This window comes from Nyctereutes procyonoides, unplaced genomic scaffold (assembly GCF_905146905.1).
Source record: "Nyctereutes procyonoides isolate TBG_1078 unplaced genomic scaffold, NYPRO_anot_genome, whole genome shotgun sequence".
Lineage (NCBI taxonomy): Eukaryota > Metazoa > Chordata > Mammalia > Carnivora > Canidae > Nyctereutes > Nyctereutes procyonoides.
The window spans coordinates 77981644-77997119 of record NW_026575125.1 but is presented as its reverse complement, the minus strand read 5'-3'; the positions used below and the strand labels follow the sequence as shown (position 1 = coordinate 77997119).

At 37.2% G+C, this 15476-nt stretch overlaps 1 pseudogene; it reads right to left on the bottom strand.

Moving 5' to 3' along the window:
* Positions 1–14025: 14025 nt before the first annotated feature.
* On the bottom strand, positions 14026–15024 carry LOC129518775 (glyceraldehyde-3-phosphate dehydrogenase-like; annotated as a pseudogene).
* Between the last annotated feature and the right edge of the window lie 452 nt (positions 15025–15476).

Sequence of the window (15476 nt, the reverse complement as noted above, 5' to 3'; positions counted from 1 at the left end):
AAAAAATAAAGAAAAAATAAATTAAATAAAATTAAAAACATACACCATTTATATTATCACCAAAAAATAAAGCTCTTAGGTACAACCTACAATATATGTATAAGATCTGCATGAGGAAAGCTACAAAATGATGATATATAATGCCTTTCATTTATTTGAAGGATCCAAATAAATGGAAAGATATTCCATGTTCATAGACAGGAAGACTTAATATTGTTATGATGTAAGTTCTTCACATCTAGACATATATAGATTCAGTGCAATGCATATCAAAATCCCAGCAAGTTACTTTGTGGATATCAACAAACTGATTCTAACGTTTATGTGGAAAGACAAAAGAGATCTTGAATAACCAATACAATATTGAAAACAAAGTTGAAGGAATCCCACTACCTGAGTTTAAGTCGTACTGTAAAGTTACAGTAATCAATTCTGTAGTACTGGTGAAAGAATAGATGAATGGACCAATAGAACAGAAAAGAGAGTGCAGAAATAGATCCACAAAAATATAGTCAACTGCTCTTTGACAAAGAGACAAAGATAATTCATTTGGTTGGGGGAAGAAGAGTCATTTCAACAAATAGTACCAGAACAACTGGACATGCACATAGGAAAAAAAAAGATGAAAGAAAAGGAAAAAATAGAATTTTGACACAGTTCTTCTATTTTTCACAAAAATTAACTCAACATGGATCATAGACCAGACCTATGTAAAATGCAAGACTATGAAACCCATAAGGGTCACTTGAAAAAATCTAGTTGACTTTGGGTTTGGCAATGAGATTTTATCTACAAAAACATAAGAAGTATCCAAGAAAGAAAGAGAAAATTGATAGGCTTCATTAAAATTAAATACTTCTCCTGTGTAAAAGACACCATTAAAAGACCAGAAAGACAGATCACAAATGGAGAAAATATCTGCATATATATATATATATATATATATATATATATATATATATATATGATAAAGGGCTGGTAGACAATACACATAAGGAAGTTTTATAACTCATCAATAAGAAAACAAAGATCTCAATTAAAAATGGACAAATGATCTGACTGAACAAAAACCTCACCAGAAAAGATATAATGTTGGCAACTGTGCATATGAAAAGATGCTCAATATCATATGTCTTCAGGGAATGTTTTTAGGGAATTGCAAATTAAAACAAAAAGGAGATACTATGATACACTATTAGAGTGGCTGAAATCTAAACTATGACAACACCAAATGCTGACAAGCATATGGAGCAACAGGAACTCTCATTCATTACTGGTAGGAATGCAAAATGGTACAGCCAGTTTGAAAAACAGTTTAGCAGTTTCCTGTAAAACTAAACATAATTTTACCATATGATCTAGCAATCATCTCTTGATACTTACCCAAAGGAGATGAAAGCTTATGTCCATGCAAAAACCTGCACACAAATGTTAATAACAACTTTATTCTTAATTGGCAAGACTTGGAAGCAACCAAGATGTCCCTTATTAGGTGGATAAACAGTCTGGTATATCCCTATAAGTATATATTATACAGTGATAGAAAGAAATGACCTATCAAACTATGAAAAGACATGGAGGAAATTTGACAAATAGTAGTGAGTAAAAGAAGCAAATTTGAAAAGGCTACATACCATATGACTCCAACTATAACATTCTTGAAAAGGAAAAACTATGGAGAGAGTAAAAACATCAATAGTGGCCCAGGATTGGGACTGGGAAGGAGGGATGAATAGGCAGAGAAAACACAGGGTTTTTAGGGCAGTGAAAATACTCTGTACGATGCTTTACTGATGAATAAATGTGAGTATATACTTGTCCAAATCTGTAGAATGTGCAATACCAAGAGTGACTCCTAAGGTAAACCATGGACTTTGGGTGATAATGAAGTGTCAATGTAGGTTCATTAGTTGTAACAAATATTCTACTATTGTGGGGGATGTTGATAATGGGGGAGGGTATGCATGCATGGGGCAGGAAATATATGGGCAATCTCTATATCTTCTCCTCAGTTTTGTTCTAAAAATAAAGACTTCCAAATACCACACGATATCACTAATATGTGAAATTTAGGAAACAAAACGGATGAACTTACAGGGGAGGGGAAGAGAGAAAGAGAAACAAATAATTAAACTCTATAGAGAACAGACTAGGGGGTTGATGGAGGGAGGTGGGTGTGGGAGGGACTAGATGGGTGATGGGTATTGAAGGCACTTGTTATGATGAGCACTGGGTGTTGTATGTAAGTGATGAATCACTGAATTCTACTACAGAAACTGATAATGCAGTGTATGTTGTTAACTACCTAAAATTTAAATTTAAAAGAGAAGATATTAGTTGAAAAAATATATTAGTTGAAAATAAAAATAAAAATCAAGTCTTGCAGAATAAAAAGCATATTATCAAGGAAAATAAAGCACTCAGAAAAGCTGTTGGATTCCAACTATATGACATTCTGGAAAAACCAAAACTAGAGAGACAAAAGATGATTGGTTACTAGGGCTTGGCAGGTGGTGGGGGGATAAACGAGTGAGATTGAATAGGTAGAGCACAGAAGCATTTGAATTTCAGAATATTGAAACTATTTTATATGATAGTGTAAAGGTGGACACATGACATAATGTATTTAGCATAACCCATACAACAGTACAGACACAAAGAGTGAAACCTAATGTAAACTGTGGATTTTGTTAATAATCTGTCAGCATATTGATTCATAAACTCTAATGACTGTATAACACCAATGGAAGATATTAATAATCATGGAAACTGAGGGCAAGGGAGAGGGAGTGTATAGGAACTCTTTGTATTTTTTAATAATTTTTTTTCTGTAAACCTAAGACTGCTTAAAAAATTTTATTTTTATTTTATTTTATTTTATTTTATTTTATTTATTTTTTAAAAAAATTTTATTTATTTATGATAGACACACACACACAGAGAGAGAGGTAGAGACATAGGCAGAGGGAGAAGCAGGCTCCATGCACCGGGAGCCTGACGTGGGATTCGATCCCGGGTCTCCAAGATTGCGCCCTGGGCCAAAGGCAGGTGCCAAACCGCTGCGCCACCCAGGGATCCCTTATTTTTATTTTAATATTTATTTTTATTTTAATATTTATTTTTATTTAAAAAATTAAAGTATGTTATTTTTAACAGAATTTAAGTTTGCTTTGTTTAACTTCTCTTCCTTTGCTGACTATACTTGTTTCAAAAGACTGTAGTTGCTTTACTGTGGTTAAGTACGTAACATAAAACTTATGGTTTAACAATTTTAAAGTATTAAGTGCACATTTAGTACATCCACAATGTTGTACAACTCTCACTATTATCTAGTTTCAGAATAATTTATCACCCCAAAATGAAACCCCATACTGTATCTCCCTATTTTCCTCCCCCAGCAACTTGACATCCACTAATCTCATTTCTGTTACTATGGATTTGTCTATTCTGGATACATCAAAGAAATGGGATCATACAATATCTCTTTTTTTTTTTTTACAATATATTGTCTTTTGATCTGGATTCATTTGTCATAAATTAAAGGTTTACCCCTGTTGTAGCATGGATCAGTGTTTCATTCCTCTTTTTATGGCTGAATGACAGTCCATTGTATGGATATAATTCTTTTGTTTATGCATCTATTAATTGATGGATTTTTGGTTGTTTCCACATTGTGGCTATTGTGAATAGGTTTACTATGAGCATGTATACAAATTTTTATTTCAACACCTAATTATAATTCTTTGGGCATGTACTTCAGAGATAAATTGCTGGGTCATATGGTAATTTTATACTTGACTTATTGAAAAACAGCCAAAATGTTTTCCACAATGGCTGCACCATTTTACATTCCAATCAGTAGTGCATAAACATTCTAATTTCTCCACAGCTATGCCAATACTGGTTATTTTCTGTTTTCACAGTTACAACCATTCTAGTAGGTGTTGTTGAGTTGTAAGAGCTGTTTACGTATTCTGACTAATAGACCCTTACTGGATATATGATTTGCAAATATTTTCTCCTATTCCGTGGGTTGCATTTTCACTCTCTTCATAGTGACCTTTGATACCCTAAAGTTTTTAATTTTGATGAAGGCCATTTTATTTATTCTTTTATTGCTTGTGCTTTTGGTGTCTTATCTAACAAACCATTGCCAAATCTAAGACCATGAACAGTTACTCCTATATTTTCATGTAAGAGTTCATGGTTTAACTCTCCTGTTGTGAGTTAATTTTTGTATTTAGTGTGAGGTAAGGTTAAATTTTATTCTTTTACACATTGATATGCAGTTGTCTCAGTACCATTTGTTAAAGAGACTATTTCTTCCGATTAAATGGTCCTGGCACCCTTGTTGAAAATCAGTTGACCATAAATGTATGAGTTTACTTCTGAATTCCCATTCTTTTCCATTTATCTATATGTTTGTCTTTATGTCAGTACCATAGTGCTTTGATTACCGTAGCTTGGTCATAAGTTTTAAAATTTACTGTAGCTTTGTCATAAAAATTTTAAATGTGAACCCTCTATTTTTGTTTTTCTTTATCAAGAATTTTTTGGATATTTAGGGTTACTTATAAATCCAAATGATTTTTAGTACCAGCTTGCACATTTTTACAAAAATGGCCACAAGATTTTTATAAGGATTACATAGAATCTGTAGATTAATTTAGGGACAATTACTATTTTTATAATATTATTTTCCAATCCATGTAATTAGATGTCCTTCCTTTTATTTAGGCCTTCTTTAGTTCAGCAGTATTTTGTAGTCTTCAGTGCACAAGTCTTGTCCTTCATTGGTTAAATTTAATTCTAAGAATTTTGTTCTTTCTGGGGCTTCTGGGTGATGTAGTCTGTTAAGCCTCCAGCTTTGTTTCAGCTCAGGTCATGATCTCGGGATCCTGATATTAAGCCCTGCATCGGGCTCTGTGTTTAGCATGGAGTCTGCTTGAGACTCTCTCTCCCTCTGCCCCTACCCACCACACTCACTCACTCTCTCTCTCTCTCTCTTACTAAAATAAACAAATATTTGTTTTTTAAAAAAGAATTTTGCTCTTTCTGATGCTATTATAAATGGAATTGCTTTCTGAATTTCCTTTTTGGATTGCACATTGCTAGTGTATAGAAATAAAATTGATTTTTGTGTGTATCTGCAACTTGTTAAATTCAGTTATTAGCTGTAATAGTTTTATTAGTGAATTGTTTAGTTTTTTAAATATATATCATGTATCATGTCATATGCAAATATAATTTTACTTCTTTCTTTCCCCACCAGGATGCCTATTATTTCCTTTCTAATATCTGACTAGAGTTCCCAGTCCAATGGTGGATAAAAGTGGCAAAAGTAGGCATATTTATGTAGTATACTACTGATTGAGTTTTGCGTATCAAACAACTCTTACATTCCTGGGATAAATCTCATTTTTGATATGTGCTGCTGGATTTGGTTTGTATTTTTTTTGAGGATTTGCATTTATATTAATAAAGGATGTTGGTCTATAATTATCCTTTTATCAGGATAATGCTGACTTCTTAGAATGAATTAGAAAGTATTCTCTTTTCTTGTTAATTTTTGGGAAGAGTTTATGAATTGATGTTCATTCTTTTTAAATGTTTGTTGAATTCACCAATGAAACCATCTGTTGCTACTGATCCTGAGCTTTTCTTTGAAGGTTTGTGGTTACTAATTCAATGGCTTTACTTGTTCTATTCAGTTTTTCCATTTCTTTTTGACTCAATCTGTTCATGTGTTTCTAGAACTTTGCCTATTAAATATAGGTTGTTATCTGTTGGCATACATTTGTTTATAGTATTCTCTGATAATCCTTTAATTTCTGTCAGATTTATGGTAATGGTCTCACATATCTGATTTAGAATTTGAATCTTCTCTATTATTTTTGTTGTTAGTCTAGCTAAAGGCTTGCCGATTTTGTTCATCTTTTCTAAGAACCAACATTTGGTTACATTGATTCTCTTCACTATTTTCCTATTCTTTGTTTAAATTACCTCTGCTCTAATCTTCATTATTTCTTTTTTTCTGTTATATTTGGTTTAATTTGCTCTATTTCTGGTCCTTAATGAGTAAAGTTAGATTATTAATCTGAGATCTCTCTTGTTTTCAGTGTAGGCCATTGTAGCTTTAAATGTCCTAATGAGCAGTTTTTGCTACATCTCATCAGGTTTGATATCTTGTTTGTTAATTTTAACTCATCTCACACATTTTCTCATTTCCATTGTGATTTATTTTACTTATTGTTTTTTAAGCATATTGCTTAATTATCACATATTTGTGAATTTTTAATTTTAAGTCCTGTTGTAGATTTCTAGTTATCTCTTTTGTGATCAAAGAAAGTATTTTGTATGATTTATATTTTTAAAAAATTATTGGGCAGCCCTGGTGGCTCAGTGGTTTAGCGCCGCCTTCAGCCCAGGGTGTGATCCTGGGGACCTGGGATTGAGTCCCACCTCAGGCTCCCTGCATGAAGCCTGCTCCTCCCTCTGCCTGTGTCTGTGCCCCTCTCTCTCTCTCTCTCTCTGTGTCTCTTATGAATAAATAAATAAAATCTTTAAAAAATTATGTAGACATGTTTTGTGGCCTACAATATGGTCTATCCTGGAGAGTGTTTCATGTGCACTTTAGAAGAATATATATTCTGCTGTTGGATGGAGTGTTCTGTATGCCTGTTAGGTCTCTTGATTTATTGTTGTTTAAGTTCTCTCATTAATGTTTTGAATAGTTATTCTAATTAGTCTTGGAAGTAGGTTTGAAGTCTCCAGATATTATATGGTCTATTTCACTCCTTAATTCTGTCAAATTTTGTCTCTTATATTTTGAGGTTCTGTTGTTAGATGTATATATGTTTATAATTGTTATATGTTGTTGGTAGATAGTTCATTTCATCAATACCCAGTGTTCATTTTGCCTATTGGAAAACTCTTTGGTTTAAAGTCTTTTTTATTTGATATAATAAAGCTACCCCATCACTTTTTTTGTTACTATTTGCAGGGGAAGTATTTTCTGTCATTTCAATTTCAGCCTACTTGTATATTTGTATTTCAAGTGAGTCATATAAACAACATATATTTGGATTATGATTTTAAAAATTTCTTATTGAAGTATAGTTGTATAAAATGTTATATTAGTTTCAGGTGTAGAACATAGTGATTCAACAATTCTGTACATTACTCAATGCTCAGCATGATGTGTAGACACCATCTGTCACCATACAATGTTATTACAGTATTGTTTTCTGTATTCCTTGTGATATACTTTTCATCTCCATAACTTACTTATATTTAACTGGAAGTCTATACCACTTAAGCCCCTTCACCTATTTTACTCATCCCCCCAAGCCCCTCCTCTCTGACAACCACATTTCTTCTTTGTATTTATTTTTTTTTAATTTTTATTTATTTATGATAGTCACACACACACAGAGAGAGAGAGAGAGAGAGAGAGAGGGAGAGGCAGGCTCCATGCACCGGGAGCCCGACGTGGGATTCGATCCCGGGTCTCCAGGATCGCGCCCTGGGCCAAAGGCAGGCGCTAAACCGCTGCGCCACCCAGGGATCCCTCTTCTTTGTATTTATGAGTTTGTTTCTGTTTGTTTGTTTTTTAGATTCCACATATAAGTGAAATCATACAGTATATGACTTTCTCTGAGTTATTTCACAGAGCAAATGCCCTCTATGTCTACCCATGTTGTCCTAAATAGCAAGATCTCATTCTTATTTATGCCTGAGTAACATTCCATTTTGTGTGTGTGTGTGTGTGTGTGTGTGTGTGTGTGTGTGTCTTACATGTTTATCCATTCATCCAACATGGATACTTTGCCTGCTTTTATCTTGGCTATTGTAAATAATGCTGCAAAAACATAGGGATGAATATATCTTTTAGAATTAGTGTTTCCATTTTCTTTTTATTTAGAAAGATTTATTTATTGATTTTAGAGACATAGGGAACATGAGCAGGGTAGTGGCAAAGGAGAGAGGGAGAGAAATCCTCAAGCAGACTCCTTGCTGAGCACAGAGCCTGGTATGGGGCTCAATCTCAGTACCCTAAGATCATGACTTGAACTGAAATCAAGAGTTGGACACTTAACTGACTGAGCTACACAGGCGCTCCCATTTTGCCATTTTAATTATAATTTGTCTTGGTGTGAATCTGCTTTTATTGATTTTTTTAGGAGTTCTCTGTGCCTACTGGACCTAGATATGTTTCCTTCCCCAGATTAGGGAAAATTTCAAATATTATTCCTTGAAATAAATTTTCTGCCCCCTTTTCTCTGTCTTCTTCTTCTGGGATTCTTATAATACGAATATTACTATGTTGGTGGAGTCATTGAGTTCCCTAAGTCTATTTTTATTTTTCATAATGTCTTTTTGTTTTTTGTCATTCAGCTTGATTATTTTCCATTACTCTATCTTCTTGATCACTAATTTGTTCCTCTACTTCTTCCAGCCTGCATGTTTTGTATTTCATTTTTTGAGCCCTTTATCTCTGCTATGTTCTTTATCTCTGTGTTACAGGTCTCACTGATGTCTACTGATGTCTTCCACTCTTTTCTCAAGTCCAGTGATTATCTTTATGATCATTACTTTAAATTTTCTATAAGGCATGTTACTTATATCTGTTTTGCTAAGATCTCTGGCTATGGCCTTTTTCTGTTATTTTATTTGAAACAAATTCCTCTGTCTTCTCATTTTGCCTAAGTTTCCTTTGTGTTAGGAAAGTTAGCTATATCTTTTATTCTTGAGGGTAATAGTCTTATGAAGAAGAGGTCCTGTAGTGCCTTGCAGTGTCATGTGCCCTGTTCCCCAGGATCTGGTGCTTCAAGGAGTGCCTTCAAAATGTACCCTGCTGTTGGGTCCTAGCCACTTTATCCTTCAGTACAGTCATCTGTAGAGGCTCTCTTTGCCTCTTGTGGGCAGCGTTTGGTCCCTGGCCTGAATTTGGTAAGTTATAAGTTGGTGTGCTCTTGTCCACTTGTGAAATGACAGCTGTCTTCACACCAGAACCAGTGACCTGCAAACAACTCCCAATTTGGGAGACATGATGCTGGCAAGGGTCTGGGCTGGTCATCTGGGCAGGAGGGCCCACCATGCTGGGATTGAGGCAAGCATGACTAGAAAGAGTAGTTTCACTAGAGCATGGGGGGGGCTTTCTTTAAGCAATTAGATAGCAGTGTCATCACTATGCTGGTTCCCACATGTGGCCCTGTGCTTATATTGAAGGGTGGGAGGGGGAAATGGTGCCTGCCGCTTTTTTTTTTTTTTTTTTTTTTTTTACTGGAGTATTCTTTCTGTGATTGCTGCCTCTGTGGGACACACTCCAGGATGAGTAAATAACCTCCCCACTGTGCTCCCAGTGCTCTCCACTTGCTGTTTTCATGTTGTATGTCTGTGGGCTGTTTGCCCTTCCTTTTCTCCAAGAGCAGCCCTGATGTGTCTGGGTTATCCCAGAGCCAAGACTACTTACCTTTAAATCTCCAGGCTTTCTGCCCTGTTGGTTGCCAAAGCTCGCAAAATTCATTCCCTCTTGCTTTCCAAGCTAATTGCTATGGGGATTCATCTTCCCCATGTGGGCTTCCCTATGTGCTAGACTATCTCTCACTCTTCTCTGCAACTGTGGCTCCCTCCCTATTGCAGCAGGCACAATCCATTTCTCTCCCAAACCATGTCTCTACACTTTCTGCCTTCTTTGATGTGGCCTCTTCTCTGCCTTTGGTTGCACAGTTTATTCTGCTAGTCTTCGGGTTTATTTCTGAGGTATTTAGGCTGATTTGATAGTTCTCTAGGTATATTCATGGGATAAAGCAAGCCTATGGTCTTCCTACTCTGCTGCCATCTTCTCTATTAATCTGTATTGTATAAAAAGTCATTTTAAGTATTTTATTAAGATATTTGTGCGTGTTTGTGCATGTGCATGTGAATGCACTCATGCACATGTGCATACCTAGGCTATGGGTTCTTGCATTTGTAATTTAAATAATTAAGGGGGAGCACTAGGAAAACAATATTTAGTGCACCATCATTGGGCTCTAGATGGATGACTGAGAGTGCAAATGTGAGTGACATAGGAAATCTGGGAAGCAGAAAGGAAATTGAAGTTTGATGCTATTGAGAAGAGTAGGAAGTGAGTACATCCGATTATTCTCTTCAGTGGGTGATTGAGGAGAAATGTACCTAGTGAACAATCATGATCTAATGCTGTGGTTACTGAGAAGATGACATAAGGGAATTGCTACTGCTTCACTAACAAATTATAAGCAACAACATGGAAAAATAGTATTAATAGCACAAATATACCCAAGTCAAACTTGTTTTAACACTACTAATATTGTGTAATTCATTAAAAAACATAAAGCAAGGACCCAAAATCAGTACAGTATTCTCTAAATCCAAAGATTCAAGAAACCTATTTAGGCTCCCTAGAAACTGAAGTTACTACTGCCTCTCTCTCACTCAGATTTATCTGAGTTTGTTTCTTTCAGGCTAAAAATTTTTGATTTTGAAAAACTCAAAATTTCATGACTTACAACACCTCATCATAGGGATGATGGGAGTGTCTGGTCAGTGTAGTTCAAGCAACACACTTATCTGAGTCAGCCAATGAAGGATCTACAGCTTCTGAGCCACAATAATTGATCAGATGTGTGAGGAGATATCCTGAGGTAAGCCAATAAGAGACTTCCTTGTTGCTCTGTGTTGGAGATTGAGGAGAAAGAAGCTGTATTTTTTACCTGTTGTTTTTCCTTTGCTTGATTATTTACATGTTTTGAGTCATGGTCATTTCAGGATATTGAATTAGTTTTCTAGGAATGCAAAACCAAATATCAGGAACTGGTCAAATTAAATAACATCATTTATTGCCTTAAAATCCTGAATGCTTGAAGTTTATCATTGTGTATCACATGGTTGAGTGAGTCTCAGGGCTATGAGGCATGTATCTTTTACAGGCCATTCTCTTTGGCTTAAAATAGCCATGGTTTCACAATATATATTCATATAATCTTTCCTGGGTGTCTGTGACTCCAAATCTCCCCCCTTTTACAAGGACAACAGTAATACTTGATGAGGCCTACACTAATCATTTCACTTGAACATAATTACCTCAGTAAAGGCTCTATTAATAAATAAGGTCACATTTGAAGGGGGTCAGGAATACAACATATCAATTTTAGGGCACAGAATTCAATTCATAATAACCCACTGCAAATCCAAAATTCATGTCCCAATGTGCACAATACATTCTTCCTTTGTGAATGTCAACAAAAGTCTTTACTGATTCTAGCACCAAGGCTGAGGAAAAATCTAATTGAAATACCCTGCATCAGATAGGGGTGCATTTACAGCTGTAATTAATGCTGAAGCAATATTCTTGTCCAAGTGAGAATGTGTGAACACAGTCAACAAGTTATCTGCTCCCAAATAAAATGGCCAGAGAGGCACAAGATAGACCTCACTATTCCAAAATCAAGAAATTGAAAAGGGAGACAAGGTTTCATGTGTCAGGAGCAAACTTGGATCCCAGTAAGGAAAGATTTTTTTGGTTTCAAGTTTCTACTTGAATTCCAGTTAGTTAACATTTAGTATAATATTAGTTTCAGTAGTAGAATTTAGTGACTCATCACTTATATATAACACCCAGTGTTCATCACAAATGCCCTCCTTCAGTACCTGTCACCCATCTAGTCCATACCCCACCCACCTCCCCTCCAGCAACCCTCAGTTTGTTCTCTATAGTTAAGAGTCTGTTTTATGGTTTGCCTCTTTTTTTCCCCTTAATTTCATCTGTTTCATTTCTTAAATTCCACATGTGAGTGAAAATTATATTAGATCATATTGATTGAAAAGTAACCTCTCTGGCTCTAGGCTCTGACCTCTGATCCCATGGAGTGGCAGCTTCACATTCTCAGCCATGGTAATTGGTGGCCTCCCACCCATCTAAGGTTGCTGCAGTATATTCTTCTGAACACCTTAGGTATCCCTAACATTTGGAACCCAGGAGATGACCATGGTCTTAGGAATGAAGGAGGAGATGGCTATATCCCTTGGCATTGTGCCTCTGAGTTCATAGTGGCAGTGGCAGCTCTGCTAAGCCCTGAATCTTCTTTGGGGTCATTTTCCCTTTTCTGGGGGATAACACATGTTTCCAGCCAGATACATCTGTAGGCCCTCTTCTTGTCAATAGAATGCCAGTAGTACAACAGTTTTTCTTCATTTTGTCCCATCAATACTTGCTGTCCGTGGTTCTGCTGATATTAAAATTTCAGGATAAAACACTGTTGGTTTTCCTTGCTATTCAAGATGTTAAAGCTGTAACACAGGAGTGTCTTCCACTCACCTTTTCAACAACCATATCTTTGGCTACTGATGAGATGTTTGATTTTACCCACATTTTACATGCCTAACCTCCCACCTGATAGTTTTTCAGCCACACCCTTGTCCCCTTTCTTAAAAAGCAGACTATCTGGATAGGGTAAGACAATTGCAAATCATCACATGCTAGTTTCTTTTTGTTTCATGGTACTTGTTCTAATTTATGTCTGTCCTCTGGCATTTACAATGAGCAGCAAGGGGAAAGCGGGCCATGCCTTCAACACTGTGCTTAGAAATCTCCTCAGTTTACTGTCCCATTTTATCATGTAAAAGTTTTATTCTTCATAAAATACTAGAACACAGTTCAACTAAATGCTCTGCCACTTTTTAATAAAGATGGCCGTTTTGCAAGTTTTTAATAACATGTTTCTAATTCCCATCTGTTATCTCACTAGAGGTATCTTGATACTCATATTTCTAGCAACATATTTTTCATGATGCTATATGTATTGTCTGAGATGATAGAATGACTCTCCATAGCTCTCCTCTTTTCTGTATGAGCCCTCACCTGAAGTACATCTAATGTCTATATTTCACCCAACAGTCCCTTAAGAAATCTTGACTTGTTCTGTCATACACCTCAAAACCCTGCCACCTTTACTCATTACTCAACCTCAAAGCCATTTCCACATTATTTATTCTTTGTTATAATTTCACTCTACTTCCAGAACCCAAATCTGTGTTAGTGTGCTAGGTCTATCATTACAAAGTATCACACTGGGGAGCTTAAAGAACAGAAATGTATTGTCTTACATTTCTAGAAGCTAGAATTCCAAATCAGTAGCTTTGGGTCATGCTGATTCCTTCTGAGATGTGTAAGGGAAGGTGTACTCCTGGTCTAGTCTCTAAACTCTTACACGATTGATTTCTCCCATCTCTTTTCATGTTGTCTTCCCCATGTGCATGTCTCTGAGTCCGTTTTCCCTTTTTATATAGAAAACAATCATTTTGGGTTAGGGCCCATGTTAATATATTTTAACTTGATTGCCTCATTATGGACCCTATCTCCAAATATCCTATTTGAGGTATTGGGAGTTAGGACTACATGGTATGAAGTTAGGGCAACATGATTCAACCCCCGAAATATGAAACCAGAGCTATACATGGGCAATTGTGCTACCTCTTCCATGATACTGATTAAATGGGCTCCCCTTAGAGAACGAAGGTGACCTCATTCACCCTTCTTTTACTCAAGGCTCTTTGAATGCCACTTAATTTTATTGTATTTTAATTTTTCTATCTTTTTATCATGGTGAAAAGATACTTGTTTTCAATCCTTAGAAACTGATTAGGATTTCCTTTAGGGACCAATATTTGGTCAATATTTTAAGAAAGGCATTTGTACTTTTAAAATAATTAGTAAATGCCCCTATGAAAGATGATACTTTCAACTAAACAAAGAGATAAATCTGGAAAATCTACAAAATTGAATGCTATTTTTTTTGGCTGGGTACAGTATACTTTATTGATGGTACATGATAAGGTAGGGGTCCCCAAGCCCCTCCCCTTCCTCGGGGTCTAGGATGTAAATTGGAGGTCAGGAGGTTCTCAGTGTGTTGGGAGATTAAGTTGGGGCAGGGACTCCCCAGCAGCTGAGGGCCTCTCTCTTCCTCTTGTTCTTGCTGGGGCTGGTGGTCCAGGAGGCGCTTACTCCTTGGAGGCCATGTGGACCATGAGGTCCACCACCCGGTGGCTGTAGCTGAATTCATTATCATACCAGGAAATGAGCTTGACGAAGTGGTCATTGAGGGCAATGCCAGCCCCGGCGTCAAAGGTGGAAGAGTGGGTGTCACTGTTGAAGTCACAGGAGACAACCTGGTCCTCAGTGTAGCCCCAGATGCCCTTGAGGGGGCCCTCTGATGCCTGCTTCACTACCTTCTTGATGTCATCATATTTGGCAGCTTTCTCCAGGCGGCAGGTCAGATCCACAACTGACACATTGGGGGTGGGGACACGGAAGGCCATGCCAGTGAGCTTCCTGTTCAGCTCAGGGATGACCTTGCCCACAGCCTTGGCGGCGCCAGTGGAAGCAGGGACGGTGTTCTGGGCAGCCCCTCGGCTGTCACGCCACAGCTTCCCAGAGGGGCCATCCACGGTCTTCTGGGTGGCAGTGATGGCATGGACGGTGGTCATGAGGCCCTCCATGATGCCGAAGTGGTCATGGATGACTGTCTAGAGGAGCCAAGCAGTTGGTGGTGCAGGAGGCATTGCTGACAATCTTGAGGAAGTTGTCATACTTCTCATGGTTCACACCCATCACAAACATGGGGGCATCAGCAGAAGGAGCAGAGATGATGACCCTCTTGGCCCCGCCCTTCAAGTGAGCCCCAGCCTTCTCCATGGTGGTGAAGACCCCAGTGGACTCCACAACATACTCAGCACCAGCATCACCCCATTTGATGTTGGCGGGATCTCGCTCCTGGAAGATGGAGATGGACTTCCTGTTGATGACAAGTTTCCCGTTCTTAGCCTTGACTGTGCCATGGAATTTGCCGTGGGTAGAATCATACTGGAACATGTACACCATGTAGTTGAGATCAATGAAGGGGTCATTGATGGCGACAATATCCACTTTGCCAGAGTTAAAAGCAGCCCTGGTGAGCAGGCGCCAATACGGCCAAATCCGTTCACTCCGACCTTCACCATCGTCTCAGGGACGCGGCTGGCACTGCACCGGAAGATGCAGTTGTCTGTTGAACGGGGAGGAGCAGAGAGCTGAAAGCTATTTTTATCTGTAATTTCAGAAATTACATAGGTACATGAGTAAAACAACATTGTATAGCACCACATAGACTATTAAAGACTGGGATTGCAAGGGTGAGTGACAGATATGAAATCCAAGGGATAGTGAGGAAAAATGGGTGTTGATGTTGAAGACAAGAGGAGGAAGTGAGTACATTTGATTACTTCAAAAGAAGATTGAGGACAAAGAGCATATGGTGAGCATTCATTCTCTAATGGTGTGTTTAATAATTCTCTAATGGTGTGGTTAAGAGTAAAGATTAATTGAGAGAAATGGATTTATTGCTTAAATAACAAATGATAAGCAATAATCCTGGGGGAATAATAAGTCAAATGTACCCACTCAGACCTACTCA